The 19728-nt window shown below is 42.2% G+C and overlaps 1 long non-coding RNA gene across 1 annotated transcript in view; it reads left to right on the top strand.

Annotated features, from left to right (window-relative positions):
• The window catches only part of LOC140685662 (uncharacterized), a 28718-nt gene extending 9368 nt beyond the window's left edge, over positions 1-19350 (top strand). The window contains exon 2 of the long non-coding RNA XR_012058925.1: positions 19041-19350. This is a non-coding gene — a long non-coding RNA (uncharacterized lncRNA). The remainder of the gene's footprint in view (positions 1-19040) is intronic.
• Positions 19351-19728: the final 378 nt, after the last annotated feature.

The raw sequence follows: 19728 nt of genomic DNA on the forward strand, positions 1-19728 counted from the left end.
CCGAGGGTCTTAGGTAAACAAAAATACTCTTCATCCGGCAGGACATTCCAAAGGCTTGGTTATGATCTCCCAGGAGCTGAGGACAAAGGCAGGACTTCTCTTTGGGCAGATTTAAACTCTTTTACAACACCTAGGATGTAAAGACCTCCTTCCCCAACCTGGGATGACTTTGAAGAGTCATGCTAGTCCCAGAGCTCAGTGTAGGGTCAGCTGAACCCTCCTTTGAGACTGCGATGCAGCACAAATGCCCCTCTACCCAATCCTGTTTTCCTCCCTTTCCTTCCGCAGGTGTTAATTCCAAGATCACTTCCTAACAATTCACCTGCATGCTATTGTGCATCTCAGGGTCCAGTTCTGAGGGAACCCAACTTGCAACCATTGGTGCCACAAGCGGTCAAGAAAGCGATGCTGGAGTGAGATTTTAGAGCTGGATCACTTGCTGGGTCCAGTTCCCAGTAAAGAATCCATCACCAGTAGAAGGAAGAGACCAGATGACCCCTGGCACAAATAACAACGTAGCAGTGCGACAGTTCACACTCTCACGGGCAGTGAATTAGAATCACATCCTGGTGGAAGAGATGCTGATGGCACTTTCGCTCTTCTTCCCTGGTGGACAACACGAGCATCGCAGTGTGACCCCGCAGGATCCAGCACCCAGTCTCGTATGACAGTGGCCAACTCAGTCATGCAGCCTTATGTTGACTCTTTCCTCTTCTTTCTTTCTTTCCTCTTGTTTCCCACTTCTGCCTCCTAGGATCACACTCCCAGATAAACAACTGGCGTGCAAGCCTTTGTCTCGGGGTCTGCTTTGGGGGAAATGCAGCCTATATTCTGGGACATGACAGTCAGATGGGTGCTCCCAGCCACATGTTACGAGGAACTACATCGTTAGCTCACAGTCTCCATCGTGTGTGTGTGTCCGTCCTTCTCTGTTCTCACTTGTTTCCTAAGCTACGTAAAACAAAGCAAAGGAGGTCAAGTTTCATTCTGAGCAAGACGTACACTTGAGGAATAATAGCAGTGAACAATTTTTGGATTGGTCCTTATCCGCCAAGCACCGTTCTCAGTGATGTATATGCATGATCTAGTTTACTTGTTCACTGAGTCCTATGGGAGAGGCACCATTCTTGTTTCTTTCACACACAGGGAAAGTGAGACTGAGAAAATTATAGTAACTTTCTGTAAGTGGCTTGGTGGGTGAATGGTGAAGCCGGGAGGCCGTCTGATTACATTGTCTGATGTCAGAGCTGCGCTCTTAAATACCAGAAATCCCAAGATGCAAATCAATGAGGCCCCACGGGGGTGATGAATGGGATTTGATTACCACCATTTAATGTGCCAGTGTTAGCGCGGGACTGCACACCGAGTCGATTTTTCTCAGGAGGCCCGGAGAGAGGGGCCAGGCTCCTGCAGCGGAAGAGGAAAGCCACATTCACCAGGCAGGTGAGGGTCAGAGAATGAGACCGTTTGACCTCTTATCTGGCTCTATCTGATTGCTGGGAAAGGGTGAACACTGTGGTATTTATTTACGGTTCGCCATAATGTTTATGATTATTTATGATATTTGTAAATAGATGGCTCTGCCTGGTAATTTATAGCTCTTTACTTCGGCTTTTAATCATAGAGATGGCCTTAAAAATAATTTCAGTCTGTCATTAGAGGACAAATAGATGGTGTTTGCCGTGTCAGGCGTCAAGCAGGAGTGGCTGGTGACACCTGGGGAACCAAACAAAGAGAATTAGGTAATTTACAAAAGTGCTTCATTTTTCAAAACCGTCTCACTTTCTTCACGTCTGCGTGCTGTACTGAAATATAATGTTTGTTTTAATTAGAAGAAAAAGGTCATGACTCTGAAGGCAAACAGATCCATTATTCTTCAAGAAATGTTCTAATCCTCCAAGCTGAGGTCAGGGTGTGTGGATACAGGGTGCATGTGGAGGGGGAGCATTTTTTGGTTTTGAACTGCTGCTGAGCAAACATTTCCTTCTCCCTACCACGGTCAGCTTCCAGAGCAACCCACAGATGTCTTTCTGAGGAGGATCCGCAGAATCCAGACCCCAGGTCCAGCCCTGGTGCACCTGCTCAGGCTGAAGTGTTTTAGGGTCCTTTGGTGACAGCAGTCACCCACACCATATCTGCTCCCCAGAGCTAAGCTCATTCAAATGAGTGAAGGTGGAGTTTCCTTGCAATTTTCTTTTGCAAAGCATATAGTCATTCCTGCATCCCCAAGTCTGCAATATGCAAGTAAAATTTTGTCACATGACATGGAATTATTTGCATGAACTAATTTTTTTAGTTTCCTGGGACTCTGATCCCAGATGAAAACAAAATGAGAACCACAATGACAAGAACTAGAATTCAAGAGTTCTGTGTTCTTGGCAACTTCGGGAGGCTTTCTGAGTGTGCAATGGGAGTAACAGGGGGTCCAAAAATGGACCAAGTGCATCCAATGAAGACATCCAGATGGCCAAGAGGCACATGAAGAGATGCTAAATAATGCTAATTATCAGCGAAATGCAAATCAAAACTACAATGATCTCACACTGGTCAGAATGGCCTTCAATAAAAGGCCACAAACAATAAATGCTGGAGAGGGTGTGGAGAAAAGGGAACCCTCCTACACTGCTGGGGGGAATGTAAATTGGTGCAGCCATTATGGAGGACATTATGCAGGTTCCTTAAAAAATTAAAAATAGACTTACTGTATGATCCAGCAATCCCACTCCTGGGCATATATCCAGAGGAAACTCTAATTCAAAAAGATCCATGCATCCCAATGTTCATAGCAGCACTGTTTACAATAGCTAAGATATAGAAACAACCTAAAATGTCCATCAACAGATGATTGGATAAAATGTAGTGTGTATATATATATATATATATATATATATATATATATACACATTGGAATACTACTCAGCCATAAAAAAGAATGAAATAATGCCATTTGCAGCAACATGGATAGAACTAGAGATTATCATACTAAATGAAGTAAATCAGACAGAGAGAAACAAGTATCATATGATACCACTTATATGTGGAATCTAAAAAAAATGACAGAAATGAAGTTACTTACAAAACAGAAATAGACTCAAACATAGAAAATAAACTTATGGTTACGAAATGGAAACGGTAGGGAGGGATAAATGGAGAGATTGGGATTTGCAGATACACACTACTATACATAAAGTAGATAAACAACAAGGTCCTACTGTACAGCACAGAGAACTATATTCAGTATCTTGTGATAATCTATAATGGAAAAGAATATGAAAAAGGATATATATATATAAAACTGAATCACTATGCTCTACCCCCGAAACGAACACAACATTGTAAATCAAATATACGTCAATTAGAAAGAAGAAAAGATGAGCCAGGTACAGACCATGCCTTCCCGAAGCCCACAGACGAATGGAGGAGGGCAGTCACAGATGCACCCCAGACGACTCGAGTGTGAGATAGAGTCAAATTTCATCACAGGTCGAGGACTCTAGGAGCTTAAGAGTAAGACTATTTCAAACTGCAAGGCTCCAGGAAAGCTGTGTAGAATCCTTTGGATTTAGCCTTGAAGCGAGGGTTGGATTGGAACATTCAGAGGTTGGGCTGGGAAGAACTTTCCAGAGTGAGGGGACAGCCTGTGCACAAGCAGAAGAGTGCAAATGTCAGAGTGTGTGTGTGTGTGTGTGTGTAGCAATAGGAGGGCAGTGGGGAGTCCAGGGACCTGGGGAAAGACAGGGGAGGCATTTTCCCATCGGATGAGGGATTGTGGGGGATTGTGTGGATAAATGAATCCACTGTCAGTAGAGGCTGTGAATTGTCCAAGGTCAAACGGCTAGCAATTGGCAGTGGGTGAATTTCATCCTCCATCACCTGGTTCTCTGCTCGGTGTTTCCTCTTCCTCACTTTGGATGACAAGGGGTTTCTAATTTTGCTTTATTTTTGGTCATCTGTGACAGATCCCTTGAGGAGTTCATTTTGGGATATTAGAGGCAATATGGTCCTGAGGGCTGAATCTTGAAAACCTACCAGCTTTCTCAAGGTTTACTCTTGCTTTCCTTCCACAATCCTTCACCCATTAGGATAGCAGCCGGGCCAGGTCTGAGCCAGTCAGGCCCTGGGGACAGGCACGTGGCTGGGCGTATGCGTGCGGGAGAGAGAAGGGTGTGTGAGTACGTGCTTCTCTGCCTGCTGTCTCTGTGCCAAGACCAAACATGAGTCACCTTTGGAATTTCGTTCACTCAGCCTGACCTGGGCAAAAAGCCTGCACAAAGGAGAATTTTACTTTGCCCTGAAGTGTGTTTACTTCTGGGCTTAGCTGGAGCTCAGGAAGCAGGGAGGATTTCATTGACCAGGAAAGCCCTTTCTTGAAGCCGGCCGTGTGCTGCTTTAGTGGAGAGATAGAGGCAAAGAGTGAACAGCACTCAAATGTTGGAAGGGAGCTTAGAGACTATCTGCCAAAAAGCTTTTCCTGACAGCACGAGGCTTCCCGATGCAGGCTGGTACGTGCCGGTCAGGGCTAGACTCTCGGTCAACAAACAGCAGTTGGGAGCTTAGTATTTGCCAGACAGGGCTGTGGTGAGGAGGGAGTGAGGTCAAGCTAGTTAAGTGCCTAGCACAGAGATGGTTAAGAAGTGAGATTTGCAAAGGTTAACCAATATATATAAAAATAGATAAAAAGCAAATTTCTTCTGTATAGCACAGGGGACTATATTCAATATCGTGTCCTAACCTTCAATGAAAAAGAAGATGAAAACGAATATATGCATATATATGCATGACTGGGACATTATGCCGTACACCAGAAACTGACACGTTGTAACTGACTATACTTCAGTAGGAAAGAAGAAATGAGGAGGTAGTGTCCATGGTGTGGAGGATGCTCTGGAGGCTGAGAAACCAGCCGTTCAAGAATGCCCCGGTGAGGGGGTGGCGGGGGGAGAGGGAGTGCAGGGTCAGTTTTCCTGGACTTCAGCTCTGCAGATTCCCTCCTCTCTCAAAGCCCATGTGTTCAGCTGACAGCATCCTTATTTGACAGACTCGGCATGCAGGAAAACATCCGTAATTGCACCAAAACCAAGAGTCAGTTTTTAATTTTTCTGTTAAACCCTTTCCGTGTTTTGAAATCTTTTTCTTTGGCGATTATTTTAAATGTAATTAATACTTCTTTTCTTTTCTTTCTTTCTTTTTTTTAAAAATTGGGTTTGAGTCTAGCATTTGTGTTTGTTTCCTAGGCTAGCTGTAACAAATTAGCACAAATTGGGTGGCTTAAAACAACAGAAAATGTTTTCTGTCTCACAGTTCTGGAGGCTTAAAGTCTGAAATTAAGGTGTCAGCAGGGCCACGTTCCTTCTCAAGCCTGGATGGGAGTTCTTCTGTGTCGAGTTCTAGCTTCTGGTGGCTCCTGACAATCCTTCACTTTCCTTGGCTTGTGGATGCATCACGCTCATCTCCACCTCCTCATCATATGGTTTTCTTCGTGGTCTGTCTGCAAGTTCACATGGCCTTTAAAATTTTTTTTTTGCTTAATTTATTTTAACCTACACACATCTTTCCATACACTTTATAAATTCTTATTTTTTATTGACATATAGTCAATCTACAATATTAGTTTCAGGTGTACAGCAAAGCAATTCAGTTACATTATATATATATATATGCACACACACACACACACATATATATATATATATATATATATATACACATATATACATAAATTTATTTTCAGTTTCTTTTCCACATGGTCTTCTTGACAGAATTCTAGTCATTGGATTTAGGACCCACCCCAGTCTAGTATGACCTCATTTTAACTTACCTAGTTATTTCTGCAAAGACTCTATTTCCATATAAGGCTGCATTCTGAGGTTCCATGTGGACATACTTTGGTGGGGCACTGTTCAACCCAGTACAGTGTTCATAAAGGGATTTTGGAGAAGAAGGAAGGGTACCTGGTGGATGATAAATTCATACGATTGTCTTCCTCCTGCTTTCTAGCTTTCTGAACTCAAGATTTCCCAGCTTGACTGGGAAGCAAGGCTCTACTGTGGCAGGGACTCAGTTGTGGGAGCTCCGGGTGTGTCAGGAGCGGGGGCAGGATGGCAGGCGGTGTGGTCCTCCAGATTGGGCAGCGACACTGGCTGGTTGGTTTTGGCCAAACACAAATGGTTCATGGTTCCTTTACACCCATCCAGAAGGAGTTTAAAAAGACAGATTTCTGGCTTGGCTCCAACATTTATGACTGATGCAAATTTAAACAAGTCACAAAACCTCTCTGAGTTTGCGACCTCACTTGTAAATTAGGAATAGCTATGACACCTGCCTATCCTACCTGCAGAGGATGTGGGAAGGCTCAAGGGAGAGGATGCGTGAAGTGTCCTTGCCCACTTGCTCATGGTCGCGTCTATGCTTCCAAAGTCAGGGTGACTTTTCAACAACACACGTCAAACGCTTTCAATGCCTTGTTTCAAACCACTTATTGCTCCTTCATGTTTATGATAAAGCCCAGTCTTGCTAACAGGCTTAAAAGGTCTTGGAGACTCTGGCCGCAGCGTAGATTTTCAGACCCAGATCTCTCTGTGAGTCCTGCCTCTCCCAAGCATCCTTCTCCGACTGTTCCAGCCCACACCCGAAAGCTCATTTTCTGGACTACTTATTTCAGCCCTTGACGATATTTTGTCTTGAATTCTTCTTGGATTCGTTCTTATAGGAAGATCTAATCAAATGAAATCTACAGAAGGACAATACATAAAAGCAGAGAGCTCCAGCTGAAGTGGAAAAATCTCACCTGCTCATCTCTTATTTTGATGCCCTACCCTTGCTTTCTGCCTTTAAGCGTGGACTTGTGGAGCATTGCTTGAAAACCATTTCATGGACTTTAGTTAGAAATTGCAGAAGTATTCTCGCTCTCTCTTTCAGATGGCATTAAAATCATAGTAAAGAATTAAAAAAACCTATAAACTTATAAAAACTAAAAGGACTAAGTGTAAAAGTGGGCAGTGATGGTTCATATATTGTAACAAATCTCGAAAAGGCAGAAAACAATTGGAGAAATAATTGGCTCATAAAACAGAAAGAAGAAAGCTTCAGCACAGGCATGTGTACTTGGGCTTCAGCAAAAGGAGAGCACGAAAGAACTGCAGGGAGGTTCTGTCCTTGGAGGCAGCATGCTTGTCAGAGGTGGCGGTAGGGAGTGGGACTGAAAACAGAAGACCAGCCGGAGCTCCACAGAACTGCTGACACCACTCCCTCCACCTTCCCTGTGCCACCGAGAATAGCGCTTGTTCTCAAGCTGAATATTCTCTAAAGAAACTAAGCACAGACTTTGGGAGAAGACTACTGTGAGGATTACCATCCCCAGACTAAATCTCTCTTCATTTTGGAACTGAGGAGTCTCCAGACGTAATGGCCGCTTTCCCGTCTGTTCAGGTGAAGCAAAACCTGCCAGTTGACAAGCCAAACCATTATTCACGGAGCTCCTGGTTGGCTGTCCTGTTGTTTCCTTCTTAAATATGGAAAGCTGTCCGATGATTATCAGAGTATTGAGCAAGGCCAGTAACATGAAAGAGAATGGCTAAGAGAAACAATAACACCAACAAAAATGAGCCTGGAGGAAATGGAAATCATTCAAGGGACAGAGGGGCACTTAAAAAAATTAGTTTCCTTAGCGGGATTTGAGAAAATATTGCATCCCCAAAACAAGAGAGGAAGAAAGAGATAAACTAGAGGAAGAAAGAGATAAAATAGAGGAAGATCTTGTGAAATATAAAATGATGCTTGACCACAAAATTAACTGATATAAACATTGGAAGGTGCTGTGAAGGAGATCTCTAAGAACTTAGAGTAAAAAAAAAAAAAAAGAAAAGAAAGAGAGGGAGAACGTAAGGAAGGGAGGAAAGAAAGAAAGAATTTAGAAGGAAGAATTAGAAAGAAAAAGAAAAGGTGGGAGGATCAATCCAGGAGCAGTATTTTTTGAATAACAGATTGGCTTTATAGAAGTTCCTGAATTTACAGAGGAAAGCAGAGGAGAGGAAGTTATTAAATAAACAAGAAAAGAAAATTACACGGAACTGGTGGAAGATACAAGTCTTCTGATTACAAGGACCTACTAAATACTGAATGGAATGAATGAAAAAAGATCCACACCAAGACAAATAATCATCATGTTTTATTTCACTGGAAATGAAAAGAAGGTCTTAAAAGTTTCCAGAGAGGAAAAGCAGGCAGTTTAAAAAGGAACAAGAGTCAGTGTCTTGGTTCTTGCTGGTTTGTGCTGCGATAATAAAATACCAGAGATTGGGTGGCTTAAAAAAAAAAAAACCAAACATGTCTTTTTTGCAGTTCTGGAGGCTTAATGTTCAAGATCCAGGTGCCAGTATGGTCACATTTCAGTGAGACCCTCTTCCTGGCTCATAGGTGGCCCCTCCTCAAATGGTGAAAGGGGGCTAAAGGCACAAATTCTATTCACGAGATCTCCAACCCTCATGACCTAAGCAACTTCAAAAGTCTTCACCTTCTAACAGCATCACACTGGGCACTGGAATTTCATCATATGAGTATGGAATGGGGACACAAACCTTCAGACCATAGCAATTAGCCTGGCGTTAAACTTCTTCATAGCAACATGGAATGCTAGAAAACACTGAGTAATCCTTTCAAAGCTTGGAGTGAATGTGGTTTTGGTTCTAAGATTCTATACCTAGCCAATCTATCCATAAAGTTTGAGGTCAGAATAAAGATCATTTTTTTTAGGGACTCAGAAAGATTTTGACTGTGCACTCTGTCTTAGGAAACTATTAGAGAATGCGTTTCAGGAAAAAAAAAATCAAGGGAATAAACTAAGAAAGAGGAAGCTCTGGGAGACAATCGCTCCAACCCAGAAGAGCAGCAAATAGAAATTCTGTCTTGGCAGCTGGGTCTCAAGCCTAGGGAGAAACTAGCCCTGATTGGAGGAGAAAGACAAGGGATGCTGTGAAAGAGGGTCTTGGCAATGGCAGAGGAGTATATCGGGAACTTTAAAAATCGTGAGGCTACTATAATGTTGCAGAAAATAAGAAGTAGGGAAATGAATCAAAGACTTAAGGAAAACATAAATTTCCAAGAAAGGCGTGGTCCAAACATGAAGCCAACTCACCTGTGGCATGATTCTGACCAACTGATGGAATGCGAAAAGAAGGAGCCATTGGAACAGACGCTGGAATCGTCATTCTCCCTTTTTCAGGCTTAGCACTTATTTACCCGTATCAATCATGGAGGACTTCCCTATGGTTCCAAACAGAATATAAACGTTACGTATCCTGGTGATGTGAACATTACAGGTACAGCTGACAGAGGTTGGGGAGTGGAAGAGAGAAAGAAGAAAATCGTTGTGAATAGTTGATGGAACCGGAAGGGAGGCTTTAATATGTCCTTGAAGTTACCGCTGATGTGAGAGGAGGAATTGCTACAGGGGCGCAACTCACTAGAAATGAGGAGGAGGGGGCAGGGAAGAAAGGTAGGGGTGATGCAGGTGAGGGAAATTTTCATCCATCATGGTAGAAGCCAGTAGATGACGTCTAAAGATAATAAATCAAGAGAGAGAGCTATCCATCTGTTATAGAGAGATTGGAAGTAACCACCAGGAGAAATAAAAATAGAAATGATTAAAAGTGCTTGCTTCTGGGAAGCCAGACTGGGTGGGGCACAGGAGGAGGGGTCACAGATTTTCTGTGTAAGTCATTTCATAGAGTATTTGATCTTTTAAACCATCTATACGTATAATTTAGATAGCATGAAAAAATAGACATACATATACACAAAGGAAACTGCTGGATGACCTTTGAAACTCATGTTTAGCCCTCAGTTTTAATTATAATTAGCTGAAATTTCAGCTCAGCTCAATATAACTGTAATTAAAGATCTCAACTGCCTAATGGCAGACAATTAGCTGGAGCTGTCAAGAGCCAAAAAGAATGATGGGCAGCTTGAAGACTTTGCTGTAAGGCTTGGCAGCAAACAGCCAAGGATTCCCGCTCCCTGACTCTTCCTTCCTGTCTTCTAATCCCAAGGAGGCAGCAGGATTTATGGCAGGATCCTTGGCTTTCGACTTCCCTGCAGACCTCCATTCAGGTCTTGGTTCTGCCACGTATTGCCTACGAGACTTTGGGCAAGTTATTTAACCTTTCTGAACTGATATTTTGTCTGCTGCAAAATGAGGAGAACATCTTTTTCTGCAGTGTTATATTAAAGATTGAATAAAATCAGTATTGATCGTGGTATGTGCCTGACACACGGTAGATAGTCAATCAATGGTAGCTATCCGAGAGAAACACAACATTTTAGATATTTGAAACATGATTCTGGAAAAATGTAAGGCTATTCCGCTTGGCAGAATTTGAAACATGGATGTGAAGTCTTCTACTGTTCTAGCCTTTGGAATTCCCTTGTCAGGAAGAGCTACGAGGTGGCATCTGGGTTACCACTCCCATACACTCCATGTACTTGTCTGCTAGGTTTGGATGTGACCTCAGGATCTTTTTTTCAGTACAGCTTTGGAGGTAGATGTTATGAATCAATCAAAGTTTGAACTTGAGGGAAAATCTATTTTTCATCTTTGACTAGGTGGATAAGAGATCCATCATGATGACCAGTCATCTTTTTTATTTTTTATACAATTTTTAAAGGTTACTTTCCATGTACAGTTATTACAAAATATTGGCTATATTCTGCTTATTGGACAATATATCCTGAGCCTGTCTTACACCCAATAGTTAATACCTCCCACTCCCGACTCCTGTCTTCCCCCTCCCTGCCCCTCCCCACTGCTAACTTTGTTCTCTATATCTGTGGGTCTACTTCTTTTTTGTTATATTCATTAGTTTTGCTGTATATTTTTAGATTCTGTGTATAAGCGATATCATAAAGTATTTGTCTTTCTCTGTCTGAATTATTTCACTTAGTATAATGCCCTCCGAGTTCATCCATGCTGTTACAAATGGCAAAATTTCATTCTTTTTATAGCTGTATAGTATTCCACTGTGCATATATACATATATATTATATCTTCTTTATCCAGTCATCTGTTAATGGACACTTAGGTTGTTTCCATATCCTGGCAGTTGTAAATAATGCTGCTCTGAATATTGGGGTGCATGTATCTTTTCAAATTAGCATTTTTGCCTTTTTTGGATATATATGGAATAGGCATGGAATTGCTGAGACCAGTCATCTTGATGGCTGGGTGACCATATGGTCACACACAGGGAATAGTATCCATCAATCTTCTATACAGATACACAGTGACTCCCCCATTGGTGCCTGGAATGTCATAGTTTTTGGAGCTTCATGGACAGGGTTGGTGTAGGAAAGCTTGAATGACCCTATGCTGACTAATATCTCTTTCTAAGAGTTTATTATTAGTAGTAGGGTAGGAACCTTGGGCGGATGAGGATAAAGACTTGATGAGTCTTGGACCATTATGGAACTATATGATTATAAGGGGATTAATCACAGGGAGGTCCTCAAACACACTTGATTTCAGTGACTGTAACTTTTAGACACCAACCAAATCCTTAGTTCTACGAACTACTTGAATATAGGTTGGTCAGATGTCTTTGAATTTCTTTGCTTGGCTGCTTGCTTTCCCGGCAGTCTTCTCTCCAGGAAACTTCCTACCAAAAGGTGAACCAAGCTCTTTAAAGTAGCTTTTCCTTAAGTCTGTAGAGAAATTACCCCCTCACCCACCCATGATAGCTTGTAAGTCTCTAAAATCATAATGCTCAGTTCAGCCAAGCATGGCTCTGTAAGAATCCATGCAGGGGAGGGGGCGTATGGGTGGTGGGCTGATGGAACCTTCTTGAAAAAGTCCAGTCAAAGATGCTGCACCTGATGTTAGAAAAAGGCATAATTTTTGTCCTCCCAAGAGGACGAGGGATCAGAAGCCGTGGACTTGGAGTGGTTGCTTTTGCTCATGTTGGTTGAAAAATTATGTAATTGCTGCCTCCTTTGTGATTTATCTGAGAGAAAGACAAACACAATCCAAAGGCAGCCCCGTGACCTGGTGACATTAGAACCAGAGAGATTTTCAGAGGAACAAAATTTAAGCCGCAGCTGTAGATAGATCAGAAGAAAAGCACACACAGCCATCTTGACCCCCCAACACACTGACAGCTGATCGATGGAAAGCCGTACATTGGTGCCGCCGTCTCTTCGGCACATCTACGGATTCCTGGCTTTCAGATGGAATGCTCGCCAAAAAGGAAACAACGGGTGAGGGGAAACACACGCGCACCCGTCTCTGTCGGGGCGGGAGGGATGTGTGTGGGTGGGGAGGGAGAACGAGAGTGTGAAATCAAAAGGATGATTAACAGAATTTGAGAAAGAAAACGACTTCTTCCACCCATTTAACACCCACATTAATCCACTTGGATGATCAAATGCAAAAGACAAAGAGAATTACAACCTTTTCCAGGCCAAGGAAGGATGATTATTCAGAGGAAAATCTTGGCAAAATGAGGAATAAACCAAGCAAAAAGAGAGGGAGAGAGAGAAACACACACACACACACAGAAACAGAGAGATATGGAAGGAAAATAGCCAACGGTGAGGCCGCAGTGTTTGGGCAGGCTTTGTACATTTCACCGCCTCTCAGTTTTAAAGTGAAAAACAGAAAGAAAAAAAAAAAAGTCAAACGCTTGATATGAACCAATAATGGAAAACTGGTGGTGGTATTAATCCTTCATCTCCCCTTCACAGCGGCTCCAGGCCGTTTCTGGGCAGAAGTTGCAGAGGGCACCCGAGGAAGGAGTGAATTCTCAAGTCGATATGTTAATGAGTGGGGCATCTTCTACCATCCATACAAACTGCTCCTATTTAAGTGCCAGGTTTTATTTTTAAAAGCTCTGCCGTTCCCCTGACAGGAGGAGGGAGTGGACGTGGGAAGAGGTAACGTGTGAACAAGGTCAGAAGCAGAAAGCAAAAGGGAGGAAAAAGAAAAAAAGAGGGTATGTCCAATTTCCTTGGGAAGCATATTGTATTGTTCGGCTTGCCTGGCTCTGTTCCAAGGGCTCAAATGAAAGTGAATTTCTCTTATTGAATTCCATCCAGAGATATCATAACCTCAAAAGGCTACTATTACCCAGAGGGCTTCAGATGGAACCATTTGTGCGTGACTCTTGAAATGCAGGGCGTCACAATTGTCATTTGACATCGCGGGGACCGTCAGGCCAGCTCCTTTCAGGGTAGGGGAGTTGTTGACATAATCTGGCCCCTGGTCCCCTTCAGAGGGACCCGTCTCTCTCTGTTTCTCTGGCTTTTTTACTCAGCAGGTGCAGCAGCAAGAAGATTGGGGAGTTTTACAGAAACTAACAAGAACAACAACAGCAAAAAATAGGCTCAGGCTGATTTAAACATCAAACGTAGGCGGGATACGGGGTCATAGGTCACTGTACTGACCTTCCGGGTCCGCGGGACTAAGTTTATCTTTTTAACCAAAATAGGCAATGAAGCTATTACAAAACCCCACAAAATTAGTAGGAACTCAAGCACAGGGGAAATAAAGATACTAAAAGAAGGGCAAAGGCTTTGGGAAGTGGGGGAAAATCAAAGCTGACTTTCTGGTTCGTATGGATAATTTTTTTCTTCTTTTGAGCCGGCACAGCAAGAGTCATACGCGGTGATAGGTTACAGTGGCTCTTCAAATGTTTTGTACTCCGTCCCCCTTTCCTCCTGTTTCTCCATTCCCTTCTTCCTCTTTAACTAACCCCCTCCATTCACTGCAGCCTGTATTCCTTCTTCTGTTTCTCCCCTCCTTTCAGCCTTAAGTAGTGGAAGTTGCTTCCTGAAGCTTAGCCCTGATAATAAACCTCTTGTGCGGTGACTCCATTTATTCTTAGATACACACAACCTGTTTTGAATGGGGCCATGGAGAGAAACTCAAATAGAATTAACCACTCTTTTCAGAAGTTGCTGAATACAAGCTTTGGTGCTCAAAATCAGGCTTCATTGACTGGGTTCTTTTGAACAACGTGCAAAGGAATTCAGAATAATAAGTGTAACAAGATGGAGAAAATTTTTATTCACCCGTATTCTGGACGAAAGCGCTGTATGCGTTTGGGAGAATTACTTTGATAAACCACTTTGGCAGGGGATTAAGCCCCCAAAGGATGCTTGAGTCACAAAAGACTGTCACTCGACTGCCCTGGGAGGAGGGTGGATCCTGTTACTAGGGGAGTCCTTTGTTTTGCTGAATTCAGTGATGAGTTTGGTAAACTGGTGTAGAAGAGGAGGAGGAGGAGGAGGAGGGAAGAGCTGGAGGCCTGAGAGAAGAGGAAGTTCAAGTTTCAGGATGTTGAGGGGAGAGAATCTGAGAAAAGGAGAGAGGAGAGGCAAAAGAGAAACCAACCCCAAGGTCTTCATAGCTAAGGTGGGTGGGGGACTATGTTTGTTTGTTTAACTTCTTAACATTAAATTTTGAAACATATTCAAAAGTAGACAGAATAATATAAGGAACCCCCCAGGTACCCATCGCCACACATGGCCAATTTCTTTTTCATCTGTATCTTCAATGTCCTTCCTCCTCCCTCTTTTTATTTTGAAGCAAATCCAAGGGGAATTTGGAGAGAAAGATGTATTTAATGGGAATTGTGACATGGCTTGCTGGGGTGTGTTCTGCCTCTTGTACCGTCTTCCCTAGTGTGTGCCTTGGTCACAAATGCTTATGTGGGTGGATTCATCTTTGAGGAAACCAAGGACATGCTGTTCTGCATCAGGGTTTAAGCAAAGTGAAAACAGTCATAACACATGTGGACTCAGAACCTGGGTAACGAGCAATCAGCCGAGAGATCCAAGTTACATAAATATTACAGATTTCAGCTAAACAGAAAAATGTAGTTTAAAAGACAAAATGTTAAAATATCTGTCTACAAGTGCCTTTGGAAATTTTCTGCTCTCCACAAGGTTATGTTTTTGATTGATTGATTGATTGATTGCTGTATAGTTGATTACGTTATGTTAGTTTCTGTTGTATAGCATAGTGAAGTTATTCAGTTATACATATGTGTATATTTTTTTCATAATAGGTTTTTTTCCACAAGATATTGAATATAGTTCCCTGTGCCATATAGTAGGACTTTGTTGTTTATCTATTTTATATACAGTAGTTTGCATCTGCTAATCCCAGACTCCTCAGTTCCCTGGTATCTAGTGGTTAGGATTCAGTGCTCTCTCTCCACAATTTTAGACATACTTTCAATGGTCTATTTACTTAATGACATGGCTTGATGATGTACAAAGGACACTTGACTGAGAGAGAGATTCTTTCATCACTTTGTTATGAAATAGTGGGCAAACTGCCTATCTATTGTTGGGTCCATTGTTGAATCATATCTGCCTTAATTCCCAGTGATGTTTGGATGATCAAATTTGGGAAATGCAGGTAAAAATGTTTTTAAAATATGGTGCTTTATCAATATGGGCTATAGTGTAAATGTTACTGAAAAATGCAGGCCATGATTCCCCCATCAGTACTTGAGGCCAAAAAGACTTCCTCTTTTAGGTTCTCTTAACAAAGGATCCATATTGTAGGATCTGACGTCTTATCAAAAGAGTTTATAGCTATACTCTTGGCTTTATCTTTAGACCGTGCTTTCTTGATCTTTGCTCAGAAGCCATTTCTTAATTTTAGCATCGTTTGCCATCTGGAGAGGCTGGGGATATTCAAAACCAACAAATCGTGGTACCTTTCAGTTGAACAATTCTTTTAGTCTATTCTTTTCTTTTGCATTTTACTAGAAGCAACAAAAAAGAAACCAGATGACACCTTCAACATTCTGGCTGAAAATCTTCTCGGCTAGATCATCCATTTCATTAGTTACATGTTCTACTTTCAATGTTACTGCAAGTGACAGCATTGCTAAATTTTCTACTGCTGCATAACAAGGATCCCCTTTCCTCCAGTTTCCAAAAAGAGGTTCTTCATTTTCCTCACCAGTGGCCTCCTCAAAGTCCAGAGTTGTTCAAACAGTGCATTCAAGCTCTCACTAACTGTCTAATTCAAATCCTATAGCTTTGTAGCTTCTGCCCACTACCTGGTTACAGAGTCATTCCATATTTTAGGTTTTTGTTACACCCAAACTCCAAGGTACCAAGATATGTATTAGTTGTCTCATGCTGAGCAACAAATCTTCAAATGCAGCATCTTAAAATAATAAACTTCTTCTCTCATAGTTCCTGTGGGTCAGGATGTTTGAGTTTAGATTAAGAGTCAATTCTCTCCCTGCCACCTCTTTTTTTTTTTTTTTTTTTTTTTTTAAATATAGTACTGAAGGTGCTGAAACAGGTAACTTTTCCTGGCTACATCTGGAGGGCGCCGGAAGAGAAGCATCTAGAATGTCGACCTCAGGACTCAGAGTCCCATTCTCCTCTCACTCCCTGCTGTGCTTTCTTTCAGGAGGACCAGCTCTGAGTCCCAGTCAGAGCTTAGGGCTCTGTGTAACAAAGTCCTGCTCAGGGAGTATGTTCTCGCAGCCTTGGTGTTGTCAGTGCTTCTCTGATTTCCATTTAGCATTTTGTTAAACTAATGGAGCTCACAGATGTTTGGCAGGAGACGTTAATCAGCTATTAATCACCAAATGGCTTCTCTGGAGCTTTTCTGGAATGAAAATGTCCCTGTTGTAATTGAAATCATAGTTGCTTCCTGAACTTGGGTGGAGGGAAGGGCCAGAGTTAGACAGGGTGGGTCTCCTGCTGGGGAGGTTTGGCAGACATACCTCGGGGGCTTCTTTGTTTGTTCTGCTGCTGTTAGTAAGAAGAATGCAGCTGTTATTTTCCAGAGCTCATCAGGGTCTAAAGAAGTCAAGGAGAGGAGAAAAAGGTGGGTCACGTGATGTGCTGTGAGGAACCACACACTGGGCTCTCCCAAAGGCTCTAGTCCCAGCTCTGTGTCTAGGTGGCCCTGCCACGCCAGCCAGATGGCTTAACTTCTTGGCACTCAATGCTCTTATCTTTGAAAATCAGCCATTTTGACTAAAATCCCACTTTGGGATCTCCAAAACCTGTTCTGTAGAACGCATGGCCCAATGGATGCTTTTGTGAACAAAGAATTTCTGGTCAAATGAGTTCAGAAACTCTATACACTATGTAAGCCTCTTGGAGATTCACGACAGACACCAGTGTAGTTACAAGAGTGAAAATGTGGTCAAATAAAATAAAACAAAGCAAAAAAACATGTTTAACCCAGCCCATGCCCAAATATGTTTGGATCATAGAACCCTTTGTTGGGTAAATGTCTAGAAAAACTAGTAGAATGTGTTCCTGACTCTGATGTCTGTCTGATTTTCTGGTTTCTGAGTCAATTCCATTACTAGCTTTAGATTTTTCTCCTGGAAACATTCTTGTGCAATAAACTCCATCACCAACCCACCTGCCTCTCAACCGTAAGCCAAGACTCACATCTGATTTTGCAAACCTCTCCTTGACCCTACTGCTGACCTATGGCGATGGAAGGTTCTGGTCTATTCAATTCTACCATCCACGTCTCCCCATTGGGGCAGAAGACCATGTGGGCCAGGGACACTTTTTACTGTATAAAAATGAGAATGTAATTTATGAAAGTTGGATATAAAGAGCATTTGAAAAGTTAGTGACATGACTTTTGAGGATCAAATTCTGATTTTGAAATGACAACCTCATCTTGTGACTTCACCGTTTAATTCAAGATACAGTTACTGCTCTAACTCTACCATCCCACAAAGAGAACCCGTGTATTTTGGGGAGTTAGCATGATATTAGGCATTCGGGGGTTTTATTCTTTTCTTTTAGCTATGACTTGTCATCCTGGAATTTATTGTTTCAATCCAAAGCAATACTGTAGGTTTGCAGGGGCAATATACCTGTTTAGACCGGAATGTAAATTACTAGAATGGGGCAGCGATCTATGTAACTGTTAAGTCCTATTAGTCATGTTAGAGACCATTGATTTTGTAAGAAATTAGTTAAAACCATAGAGATCCATGTGAAGTCAAAATAGCCAGTGGCTCATCTTCTTGGCCACCTTTCATGATGAATTTTAGGATGAGAATTCTCGTGGAGGAGGAAAGATGAAGGAATCACTCAACCCTTAGGTAACAATATCTGGTTACTAATTTTGATTCCAGCCAGTTCTGAGTCATATATAGTTCCTGATAAAATATGGTAGAGCTGGATGTCTGGTCCCTTTTTGATAAAGAAAAGCCTGTTTGATTATAGGCATAAAATCTACCTATGCAGGCACCATCACCAGTTCATGTTCTTAAGCCAAATTTATTATTTACTTGGTTCTACATACTGAGAAATAAAACTGGTGACTGTACCATCAAACCATCAAGAGATTATCTATTAACCAAACAGAACCCCACAACTTTACACTCACATCTCTTCTGCTGCTTGGAGAGGTTTGGTTTTGGTGGTTTTCCTGAGTCAATAGAATTCTTTGAGCCCATCGCCCTAGTGCATACTTCTGAGCCCAAGTTGATGTCAGGTGCTGACATGATCACGTGATAATGCTTTTTAACACCGGTGGAACTCTAGTGGATGAAAAACTTCCTTCTACCCTCTTCGTTTCTGTGACTGGCCTAGAAATTAAACTGACATAAGAGAAAGAAACAAGAGGAAAGTGTACAAATGTGTTTAATGTGTTTACATGTACTTGGCATTCTTCAGAAGAAAAATTAAGACCTGAAGAAGCTGTCAGGCTTCCTAGTGAGTGATAAATTGTGGGGATGTGACAAGACAAAGGGGTCTGGGCTAGAGGCAGTAAATTTGGGATAGTGACAAGAAAATATATGGGGGCAACTAGTGAAAGATACCGGCTGTTTCAGTAGGTTTTTCGGTAGATCCATTTTGGCACGGACTCCCAGTCTCTGGTGATAAGAATATTCTTCTCTGGGGGAGGGTATAGTGCCAGGGTAGAGTGCATGCTTGGCTCTGAACAAATTCAATCTCCAGTACCTCCATTTACACAAATAAATAAACCTAATTACCCACCCCCCCACCCTCAAAATAATATTCTTCTTTTTTTGGTACAGGGAGCACCTTTCCATGGGAAATGGTACGACCTGCTTTTTGGTAGAAAGGGGAAGTCACTGAGCCTTTTCTCCACCTGCCATTTCTCCAGTGCCTCAAAATAATCAGTACACCAAAATGGCATATTTTGGGTTGCACGTTCTGGACCCCTTCAAAATCCTGTTAGACGCCATGCAATACCTTAACTCATTTCACCTGGACTGTCCACTTGAGCTCTGCAGAAATCACTGAATTGTCCGTATGGATTCTTGCCACAGTTGTTCCATCTTCATGAGACTCTGTGTCATGGTGTCAAATAAAGGAGTTGGGCCAGATGGTCTCTTTGTTTCCTCGTAGCTCTGACATTCTGTGACTCCGAGAAAAAGAAATACCAAAAACTACTTTATTTTCATCTCCAGAGACTAGGTAAGAAATTGGCCGTAATGTGGTAACATAAAATATTAAAACTTCTCTTGAAAACAGCTATTTTAAAGTCCTCTTGTCTCATCGCTCTGTTGCAAGCATCCATTGGAAATGGTCTTGCCCTTGTATTTCTTAGAGCAAAGTTGTCCCCGTTATCAAGGGCCCTGGTATAGTGCCACATGTGGGTTCAAATTCCATCTCACTGGGTGTGTGACTTAAGACTGGTTACTTAACCTATCTGAATCTCAGTTTCCTCCTTTGTAGGGGGAAGTGGACATTTGTGGCATT

This window comes from Vicugna pacos, chromosome 15 (genome assembly GCF_048564905.1).
Source record: "Vicugna pacos chromosome 15, VicPac4, whole genome shotgun sequence".
Classification (NCBI taxonomy): domain Eukaryota; kingdom Metazoa; phylum Chordata; class Mammalia; order Artiodactyla; family Camelidae; genus Vicugna; species Vicugna pacos.